This window comes from Panulirus ornatus, chromosome 19 (assembly GCF_036320965.1).
Source record: "Panulirus ornatus isolate Po-2019 chromosome 19, ASM3632096v1, whole genome shotgun sequence".
NCBI lineage: Eukaryota > Metazoa > Arthropoda > Malacostraca > Decapoda > Palinuridae > Panulirus > Panulirus ornatus.
This window is the reverse complement of record NC_092242.1, coordinates 11,316,050-11,325,998: the sequence shown is the minus strand read 5'-3', so window position 1 is coordinate 11,325,998 and position 9,949 is coordinate 11,316,050. Positions and strand designations below refer to the sequence as shown.

Below are 9,949 nucleotides of genomic sequence, written 5' to 3'. Positions count from 1 at the left end.
GTGGATGGGGCACCACATTAAAAGATTATTAAAAAAAAATATATTCATATAAAAGAAAATTCTACCTAGTGACCCTATTTCTATAAGGCTTCAACCATAACGGCAGCTTTTTCTTTTTCTTTTTCTTTTCTTTTTTTTGCCTGTTAACCCAGATGCCACCGGGGATTAAGAGGGAAGGTCTCAAACACTTGAATAAATCAGTCACTGCGACAGATAAACCCGGCATGTATATGGGAGGGAATAAGTGAAGACGATGAGCTCGTCAGGCGTGCGATAGAAAGCAAGAGGCAAATGCAGTGATATGAGCCAGTCACTGCGGTGCATCCCGGAATGAGTTAGTCACGTATTAATTGCAGTCTGTTAATGCAAAAAATAATCACCTTTGTAGATTTATTAGAATGAATTCATGAGTCGAATGGAGCAGTTCATATTACCCGGGTGAAATAAATCTATAAATACAGAAGAATTATTCAAATACTCGACAAAATGAATTGGTCATTTAGTGGATCATATCCATCAAACATGAAACTGATAATAAGTGCACGAAGTCAACACTCAATCGTTGTATAGAATACGGCAGTCAAGGGGAGCAAAAATTCAGCTGCTACAAGGAAAATAAATAAATAAATAAATCAGCCGTGATTAGAAAGAGACGCGTGTTGGATAGAATAAACTGGGTTGAGACAAAACGAAATCACTCAGGCACTATAGGCAGACCATGGTACCAACCTGGCAGAATGAACTGACAAAACTTGAATGAATAGAACATTTACAGTTACTTTTACGTGGCTCCTTGAGCTCAAAGGTACGATTCTTGAACACGACAGTACGATCCTTGAACACGACGGTACGATTCTTGAACACGACAATACGATCCTTGAACACGACGGTACGATTCTTGAACACGAAGGTACGATACTTGAAGACGACGGTACGATCCTTGACCACGAAGGTACGATCCTTGAACATGAAGGCACCATCCTTAAACACAACGATAAGATCTTTTACCACGACGGTACGATTCTTGAGCACGAAGGTACGACTCTTGGGCATGAAGGTACGATTCTTCTTGATCACGAAGGTACGACTCTTGAGCAAGACAGAACGACCCTAGAACACGACGGTACGACTCTCAGTGGTACTGGTCCAAGGCTCATCGCGTCGTGCTCGAGCAGTGCCGTCGTACGCAACAGTCGTACCATCATGGCCGAAGGTCGTACCTGAGGAGCACAGAAAACGTATCGGTAAGAAGAAAATATGAAAAAAATAAAAACTCAAGACTGACGAGAAGTAAAACAACACAGGCAAAACAACAAACATCAACTGACTAAACCTGAGGCAAAACAACTCAAGCAAAGTCCCGGATGATACACGAGTAACTATGACGCAAGCAAAGTCGTGGGAGACGGTGAGGCGACGCGGCGATGCAAGCAAAGTCTCGAGGGAGAGTGAAGAGAGAGAGACTATGATGTAATAAAAGTCTCGGGAAAATAGCGAAGAGAGAGAGAGACTATGGTGTGAGGAGAGTCTTGGTAGACAGTGAGGAGAGAGACTGTGGGATGTGAGGAGAGTGTCTCGAGAGACAGTGAAGAGAGAGACTGTGGGGTGTGAGGAGAGTGTCTTGGGAGACAGTAAAGAGAGAGACTAACGAAGCTGTTCATACCAGAACGTGGGAGGGGGTGTGAGACAGTCTCGGGAGACAGTTAAATGAGAGACCTAGGGTATAAGGAGAAAGTCAAGAGACACTAACGAAGCTGTTGATACAGAGAGCGCGGGAGGGCAGCGTCTTGGGCCGTGTGGCCCCGTCTTACTGCGTCTCATGCGTGGTGGGTCTGCGTCTCGTGCGTGGTGGGTCTGCGTCTCATGCAGAGATTTGTGCGTCACATTGCTAAGGACTGAGACTCGTGCAGAGATGATGCGTCATGGTGGCACTACGGCGTCTCATGCGGGGGCATTTGCGTCACAGCGGCACTACGGCGTCTCGTGCGGAGATAACTGCGTCACACCGGGCATTACTACGTCTCATGCGGAGATGACCACGTCACACCGGCACTCCCGTGTGTGAGGCGGAGATCACCGCGTCACGGTGATAATGCTGTCGTCATGCGCGTATATCAGGGCATCATATCTCTCCTTCTGAACCTTGTGGAGGGTTTAGTGGTCTTACCCCCACACGCCCACCCCCCAACCCCCAATGCGTAGACCTCCTTGGGAAACCACTGTAAACAAATACACTGCGTACACTGTACGTACTGATCGTTAACATGTTTACAGCAGGTGTTCATAATCACCCGTAAGGGTGAGAAAGCACTTTTGAGTACATGTAATGCAATGTGTACAAAGTGATGTGCACTGTGTGCGGTGCACGTACGTCTAAAGGAGCTCAGTGCGCAGTGTGCTACTGCGTCAGAATATCTCTCATTTAAAGAGTCGCAACGGGTACCTCACCCTCGAGTTGAGCTGCACCTTGAGTGAAAACTTAGAGTAAATAAATCTCCCGAAAGTTCCACCTTGAGTGAAGAGTTAGCATCAATGAATCTCCTTTTAGCTACATCTTGAGCTGAGAAGCGTCTTGAGTGATGATTAGTGTTAATAACCATCTTGATTTGTATCTTGAGCTCAGCTGGACCTTGAGTGACGCTCTGGGTCATTAAATCTCCATTCTCTCCCAGTCTCCCGTCCTCACCACAGTGTATTTACTTTTAATGACTTTCATCAACTATGTCTACATGCACTTGGGAGTTCATGCAGTCCTCTTCACCCCCCGACATCCCTCATGACCTTTGCATCACCCGCAAACATATTCGGGCCCGAGTCCAGTTCTTCTGTCAAGTCATTTACATAAAGATCAATGGTCCCAGGACCGAACCCAGTGGCACACCAAGCTGTTTCTAGAAGGCTTCTCTACGAACCGTCCTCTGACCCCATTCACTAAAGTCATCTTATGCGTATCGAAATAGCCTCTCCTAATTCCTCCATGAACCTCATTCTCTTTTTTTTTTTTTCGTTTTTGGAATGATCGACGTGATACGAACGAAATATGCCTTCGTCATGGCCATCTCGGATGGGAAGATAAGTGTACAGAGGAAAAAAAAAATAAAGAAACTTATGAATCACTCCATAATGGCTGAAAGAGACTTATGAATCACTCCATAATGGCTGAAAGGTTGCTGGAAAAGACGAAAAGATCGGTGAGAATTCATAAGCATCGCTGTTCAAAACAAGTTATCACAATGGCCAGTCTCCACAGTAAGTATGGGAGGCAGCAGCTACACGCAAGGGCAGACGCAGACACATAATGGGGGTTAAATGATCACATTAATACCCGTGCAACAGGCTGAGGGCAACATCTATCAAACACACGATTTCGGCAGAAATCGATAAACTCCGTTGGGTCGAGAGACTTGATACGAGTATCCTGTTTTAATCTTTTGGTAGTTTGTTTGTCTGTGTCTTTTCTAGAAGCCTCGATGCTTTCCAAGACCTCTCTTCTTCCCCATTCCGTCTCAGTTGGTGTTGGAGGTGTAACGTCACCCACTGTGAAAACACTTCTGAACCTGTCGTTCAGCTCCCCCCCCCCCCCCCTCATGACGCATCCTCTACAACTCTTCCTTCTGAATCCCCTTAGCCCGAGGCTGACCACAACCACAACGAACCTACAAGGTTGTATCATTATAGCAACCACAACAGTGGCAACTTAACTAACCACGTTCAATTAATCTAAACCTTCAGAGCACATAAGCACGACCCCTTGAGCACGAAGGGACGACCCAAGAGTACGACCAACCTGGCCTTTGACCTGACCGCTGCTTAAAAGGTCATCATCAACGTCATCTGTGGGTTCTTGACAACTGACATTGATTCGACTGATTTTGTGGAATTTACAAAACCCTGGAGCCTAATAGCTATTTATTAGCGTGAGAAAAGAGCTTAAAACTATCTACAGAGAAGAAAAAAAAGTTTGCTTTCCTTTAAAAAGCTGTTCAACACCTAAGATTTCTTCGATACTTTTCTTTCCTCCTTTGTTATCATCGATGTTGATAAATCTTTTACTCAAATGCAGGAGATTGATTTCGACAGCGCATAAATCATTCTCATTCTGACAGACAATAACATGCACTGGGTCTTGCATGCCTGGCGTCCGGCTCGGTCACGCAGCACACCCAACACACACACTGCTGCATCCAACAGATATTGTGTGGCGCTGGCAACTCGAGGATTGGCCGGCTTCATGTCGCCTTCCTCCCACAGATAGACTAAGGCACTTTTTACCTCCCGCTTTTTTTTTTTTTATCTAACCACAACAATGCCTTCCTTGGAAGGTCAGACCCACAATATCTTGAAGGGTGGGCGCCAGGGTCGCTACAACGTACTTGTACGTCACCTCGCGGATAACTTCAGGACAACGTATCACCATGTTCAGCTCGGCGTCAGTTCTGAATAACCGTTACCAGTGAATCATTAGCTCCCCCTCCTCCCTCTCTCACTCTCCCTCTCTCCCCCTTAGCCACCACCCGAGCCGGGAGGTCATAGAAAGTTAATTTTAGCCCCGTTATCACATCCTTATCTTCAAGCATAATGAGGGGGGGGGGACTCCCTGATAATTTCAGGGCTACTCCCCTCTTGTCTTCCCCCACTCAGTACCACCACAAACAATGAATGAGTCCTCCGGACCTCTTCCACACCTCCCGGGACATGGTGATCCACACACCCCGTCAGGTTTCCCGTGCCCACTTCACGTCTTACGGGGGACTGACTTCTTGCATGCTGGTCATGTGCTCCTACACCCAGACTAACTCTACCTCACCAGGACTAGTCTCTTATACCCCCGTTATTCTATCTGAGCAACAAAGTACTTTTCTGCACCCCCGTTCACGCCTTCCCTACACCGAGTGCGTTTTGCTCTCTGCAAACCCGCGCTACCTTCCCTACAACGCTTTTCGATTCCCTGACACCCACATAATCCTCTTAAGACCAGTGTACGCTTCACCGAAGATATTTCTTTACCCCTATCTACGTCTGCCAGCACCCAGACTCATCTATCCCCCACACACCTCGTTTGCGTCTCTGCGATTCATTGCCGTCAGCCATGTCAAGTGTCATGAGAGAGACTCTTCCGCACCCAATTTGCGTTCTGCACCAATGCTGAACTTGTTACACCACATATAGATCTCCCAGTCCCCCAGACTGACTCACCCATAACCCACTTATATCATTCTACACCTAAACTCACTGTCTCGTGTCCAATTCATAACTATTAACAACCGAACCAACCTGGTTAAGTCTCCATATAACCAGAGACTAGTACTCTTAACTCCTATGACTTTCCTGCATCTGACTGAGGTCCTCCTTCATCCAAACCACATTTTCATTACTACTCACTTGTCTCGATCATCAGTGTTATTTCTGTGTTTACTTCCACCCCTCTTCATCTCTTGATCCACCCAAGCAAGACCAACACAAATCTAAGTTCATATCTACTGTAGTACTCTCAAACGAACTGGCTACTCCCCCTTCCTCACAGATATATATATATATATATATATATATATATATATATATATATATATATATATATATATATATATATATCCACTTACTCGTAAATCGTAAAAAAAAAAGTGGTCCATTCCAAGCTTTCGACCGGAGTAGTTTGTATGGAAGCACCGATCTGAGGCCTGCCAGAGTTCATGTCCGTGAGTTCTCGTACTGACACCACCGAAGCAGGATGACTTCAACCGAAGCTCTGTAGCACACTGCTCATGCGACTCTGCACATACAAATGGCCATGAGAATGTTTTCACTTCGCTATGCGCAACACGGCGCATAACAATCATGAAATACCCACCTTGAAAGTGCATTATTAATTGTTTTCGCCAAATCGCCAATATCGACTAGAAGACTGTTAAACCTGAGGGGTGAGCAGAACATTTCAAGGACATCCCAGGGGTAATGTCATGCAGAAGACTGACTACTGACACTTTTTCATGTGCGAGGATGAAAACCTCCCTTACCGTACATTCATCCAGCTACCGCTTACCAACAAGCAGTTTCCTATATCAACTAGTTACCTTAAAAATAAGCCAAATACCCATTACATTCTCTCTATTGCCCCTTACATTCCCTGTACATTTCTATCTAGCTACAGGTGTCAGCCACCCCACAAATCAATCAGGCCACCTCACTTACTAAGCTACCTACGACTGCCAGTCACATAAACCAAGCAACCCATACTTCTCAGCCACCCACAACTGGCAACCAAACACACACCTGTTAGCTACCCACACTTGTCAGTGACCCACGCATGACATTACGCACAACTGTCAGCTACCCACACTTGTCAGCCACCCGCGTGTGACAACCAGCGACACCTGTGAACTATCTACACTTGTCAGCCACCCACATCTAACGACCACCACCAACACCTGTTAGCTACCCAGTGTCACCCACCTACACTCAGCAAACACCAGAAAAAGCGAGCACCACTGAAATAGCTCGAACGTACCTTATGCACACTTCAAGTTTCCGATATACACTTATTTATCTATCCACTGAATCCTGGTACTTTTTATCATTTCAGGTGAGACTGCACGAGCAAGTGGAGCTCCTAATCAAGGCTCTCATTAATGCTGTATATATATATATATATATATATATATATATATATATATATATATATATATATATATATATATACCCAAGCCTTAGCAAGGTGCCTAGTCTTTCGACCAACCCCATGGGAAGGATGAACAGATGGGCGAATTGCTGGCCGACTGCCCCACCCAGGATTCGAACATGACAGCATCGCTTTCCAAGGAAAGGATGTATCATAACAGTCAATCCCCTTGTGGCGAGTCTCCATACATAAACTGTGGGAAGCAACTGCCAGACGCGTGGTGCGGGACGAAGCCTTGGTGGCAGGAATACATGCACACAGCTTACAGGAGCAGGAGCGAAAACAGTACCAGTAGAACAGGGACAAGGAGAGCAACGTCGTACCGGACAGAGATGGACAGTTGGAGAAATGTGTGATGCTAGTAGAATTGATAAGCCTAGTGGTTTTTTATTCCCTTTTGTCTCTTTTAGATGGAAGAACCACTCCATCCATACTGAGGTGAATAAAACATGTTGTTATACATCACATTTTGAGAAACAAAGAGTGAAACACTGACATATGATGTCGGTCGTAGAAAGTAGTCGAAGTGATACCTTTATCTAGATAAAATGAAATAAATTTATCACAGCGTTAAACAAGTGTGCAAATAATGACAAACAGAAAAGATAAGTCGTAATATGTTTGAATTAATGAGACCACAGGTCTCGATTTTGGCCTGACAGTATTGTTGCTTCCTGAAAACTTAAGAAAGGACGCGAAAAAGTCGTTTTGAGAAATAATGAACTCAAAATGTCCAGCATTATCAAAATTACAACTCGTAGGGAGTATGACTGAACATAACTTTTGGTGTCCTAACGCAAACATTACGTAAAAATCAAAGGTATCGTAAGAAAAGTAACATATATAAAGGCCAACTCTCCTCTCATAAAACACATTTTCATAAATTAACGTTCAAATACGTATATGCTTGTATATTCATTGAGGATATATGATACTGATTTGTTTACCGATCCGTAAAATCGTTAGTCATTCACCCTTGTAATGTGAAATGTCATATATCAACGTTCGGTATATGATAACCGCTATGCAATTACGTTGTTATGATTGACAAAACAATATGAAATTTGCTTTATATCTGGAGCCACTCTCAGGGCCATACATATCGTTTGCAGACTCTTTCCTCACTCTTTAATGCCTCGATTTTTGTTGGTAATAGTTGCCCATACACGGCCATTACTATTTTTCAGTTACTTACCGATTACAGTTTCATATAGTAAACAAACAGTTACAGCTTATTTCAAAAGTCTGACGCCTAGCATCATAAAGTTACTTATTAAACATCTAATTACGAATTAGCAATGGTTCACAGTACTTACCTGTTATTACTCATCACCCAAAACAACATATAAAGCATAAAATCAATACGAAATAGCATAGAAATGGAAATACATGCAAACATTTAACCTACTCTTTTAACAAAAGAATCATACTCAATGGAATCATTAAGGTAAACAAGACATATCGAATCATCAAATAAGTTTGCACAGAAAAGAATATAATCACATCAAAGACGGTGCCATATAATTATCTGCACGGTAATTTCTTCGGAATTACCACCTTGAAACTGTCATCATCCACGTCAAAGCAATGCAGGGAAAGCAAAATATCTTATTCCGGCTCTTAATATTATACGTGACATGAAAAACAATATATATATATATGTTACAATAACAAATTACTGCTTATAATGATAAGACGTTACCGTGCCAGATATCACTATTTCGTATACAAATGAAACTCATCAGTTTTAATCTCAAAAAGATCAAACTTCTTAAAAAGATATTAAATGGCCAAACGCCATATTAACGAAGTGGCAGGTCACCTAGCGTCAGCATACTACAATGGCTTGCGTATCAAAAGTTACTTAACAATACGTAATTTCAAAACTCAAAAGTCGCAGGGCTTAATGCATATTTGGTCAAGTTATCGCAAAATAACGTCAACATTAATCACATTAAGATAATTTCTTACTGGTCACAATTCTAACTTAACCTAGCCGTAAATGTTGGAACTGATCAACTGTGAAGTATCAAATCAAGTCATCTGAATTCCAGACAGCTTTATACTAACTACAAATCGCTGATTTATTTCAGATACCAATCAGTTAATACAGTTATAGTTCATCAAAGGTCAAACATCAGAGGTTATTACCTTCCTCGTGAGTTTGTGTTAGGTGGTTTGTGGTGACTAAACATTTACCGTAATGTGATCAGTATTTAGGTTAAGGTGAGATAACTTGACCTAACGTAAGATGTATTATGCTTTCCAACTTGTTAATCCTATACATACTCTTACAAATGATCATCCGGTTATACAAATTGATCATCCGGTTATATAAATTGATCATCCGGTTATATAAATTGTGAAAGCCTTCGACAAACTGGCAGTCGGGTAGCGAGCTGGGTAGAATGAATGACAGTATAAGGGCACCACCACACGAGAGGCAGAACAATTACTACGTTCTATCGTATTGTGATGATCAATTTTGAAGATTAATCTCTAGAAATTAGTTTCAGGTATGGTTATCTGATAAGGTGATAAATATGTGAAGGAATCACTACGAGAACGATATACTTTTCTAATGAATGTAAATATCAAGTGTACTTACCAAGGCTATGAAGCAGGGTCTCGCCAAATGATTTGTATTCTAGATTCCTTTTCCAGTAACACTTCTGAAGCACAAATTATGAATGATCATAAAAGAAATCACACGTACAACTGTGAATTCTGGCGAGTTTATGGTATAAAACGAAATACATTCCCGCACTCCATGATCCTACGTCCCTCATTCTCGAGTCAGTCAAAATATCCATAAAAATAACTTCTCGTGAACGTCCAGAGCATTTTTTCTAGTATTTGTCTTTCAGTTGCACCTCACTGTAGTTTTTTCGTATATCAAAACACATAAATAGCTTGAAACACACTGGTCTTGGCCTGTATCAAGACGAAATAGCTGTGTACTAGCGTGTAGCCTACCCTCTGCCGGGCAACAAATTTGGGCGGTATTTTCAAGCAGATGTTTATCTTTTACAGTCAGAAATATATCAATATTGGATTACAAAAATTGATAGAAGATATTACTCTGGTATATGATTATACATATCATAGAATTCATCTCAAAAATACGTACGAAAATTATGAAATAGAACCAATACATGCGTCATCGTAAATCAGCTGATCGTGGAAGACAATCCTAAGTTGGCGGAATTGCAAGCAATTACTTGGTGAAATGTATTTGTTCTTTTGTACTGAGGTGGATGGAGGTATGTTACA

At 42.4% G+C, this 9,949-nt stretch overlaps 1 protein-coding gene across 1 annotated transcript in view; it reads right to left on the bottom strand.

The window, feature by feature from the left end:
- Nucleotides 1–9,658, bottom strand: part of LOC139755394 (protein rolling stone-like) — a 414,311-nt gene extending 404,653 nt beyond the window's left edge. The window contains exon 1 of the mRNA XM_071673653.1: nt 9,285–9,658. The gene's annotated coding sequence lies outside the window, so the exon portion shown is untranslated. The remainder of the gene's footprint in view (nt 1–9,284) is intronic.
- Between the last annotated feature and the right edge of the window lie 291 nt (nt 9,659–9,949).